This window comes from Buceros rhinoceros, unplaced genomic scaffold, assembly GCF_000710305.1.
Source record: "Buceros rhinoceros silvestris isolate BGI_N320 unplaced genomic scaffold, ASM71030v1 scaffold14645, whole genome shotgun sequence".
Classification (NCBI taxonomy): domain Eukaryota; kingdom Metazoa; phylum Chordata; class Aves; order Bucerotiformes; family Bucerotidae; genus Buceros; species Buceros rhinoceros.
The window spans coordinates 1-368 of NW_010414670.1; positions in this window are offsets into that span (position 1 = coordinate 1).

Below are 368 nucleotides of genomic sequence, written 5' to 3' on the forward strand. Positions count from 1 at the left end.
CAAGACTATGTGAAGATAGTTATGTGAGTTTTGTAGTGTACGTGCAGGAAAATACAGATTGTATTCTTTCTCTGCATTTCTTACCTAAAGCATGTAATTTGAATTTCAAGAAATGAGCTGACTACAGATGCAGAAAAAACAGTGAGCAAAAGTTACGTATGTACAGTTAATGTGCTGAGTTGTGGCATACAGTTCTAACATAATAAAACTTCTCTGAGTTAAGCTTATGTTGGATTATGCAACAGATAAATACTAACTTTTCATATTACGAGTACTGAGATTTCCTTGTAGCTCCTTTTATCCTCTTAATAGAGCTTACTTAAGAGTAATATGAAACATGCATGCAACAATTGTTTTTCCATTCCTGC